A 1,253-nucleotide genomic window follows, 5' to 3' on the forward strand; every position below is an offset into this window, starting at 1 on the left:
GAGAGAGAGAGAGAGAGAGGGAGAGAGAGAGAGAGCGAGAGAGAAAGAGCGGGAGAGAGAGGGGGAGAGGCGAGAGTGGGAGAGAGGGAACTTTCCAGTATATCACGATCTCATTGGTTGCGCTGTATCAACCTGTTTTGGCGGTGTTGTTCAATCATAGTCCAGTTTCAGTGTCCGTGACGTAAGAAAATTATATATTAATGTCTATTCTCTTATATTATACATAAGAGAATAATCATGCCATAGTGTTTGTCATTATTAACCCCTGATGTGATACAATGTGTAAGCGCGTGACATTGCTGGGTTACGTTTAATCATGAACACGCAAACTATTATGTGTAAAAACTATACTTATGCAGAATCTATATAAACTATAAACATATATATATTATTACGTACAACAACAATATAACAGTTTATGCGCTATTTGGTCGATCTATATCCATGCGATAGTACGTGCGCGCATGTGTGTGCGCGTGTGTGTGTGCGTGCGTGCGTGCCTGCGTGCGTGCGTGCGTGTGTGCGTGCATGCGTACGTGCGTGCGTGTGTGCGTGCATGCGTACGTGCGTGCGTACGTGCGTGCGTGCGTGCGCGCATGCGTACTACGTGCGTGCGTACATGCATACGTTTGTGCGTGCATGCGTACATGCGTACGTGCATTCGTGCGTGCCGCGTGCCGGCATGCGTTCGTGCGTGCGTGTGTGCGTGCATGCGTGCGTGTGTGCGTGCATGCGTGTGTGTGACACGTCGCATTGACCAGTGTCATACTGAAGGAAATACACGAGGAAGCCCTTTTGCGTGTCCCCACATTGACATTATGATGTTGATTACATAATATGACATAGCAAGTGCACAAGGAAAGAGACTCACATATCTAGTGTGCGCGTGTACTTACGCAAGCGCGCACAGACACATACCCGCGACCTGCACGTTTGTGCACGTGAGTGGGTGAGTGCGAGAGTGCATGCGCGCGCGTGTTTGCGCGTGAGTGTGTGTGCACGCTTTCGTATGTACATGCGTGCGTGTATGCGCACACACGCTTGTATGTGTACTCTAAATACGTAATTCCCTCTCCTTGAGTACTCGCTATATGGGTGTGTACAACGTAATGGGTGTGTTAGCATCGATAGGATGATCTGCTGTGGACGCCATTCTGCTATATTCTGACGAGGAGTCGTTCGAAGTCTCGCAGTTAAAATATCCGACACTTTCATTCCTATACTTTTATATTTCTATGTTATATATATATATA

Source organism: Priapulus caudatus, unplaced genomic scaffold (genome assembly GCF_000485595.1).
Source record: "Priapulus caudatus unplaced genomic scaffold, Priapulus_caudatus-5.0.1 Scaffold299, whole genome shotgun sequence".
NCBI classification, from domain to species: domain Eukaryota; kingdom Metazoa; phylum Priapulida; class Priapulimorpha; order Priapulimorphida; family Priapulidae; genus Priapulus; species Priapulus caudatus.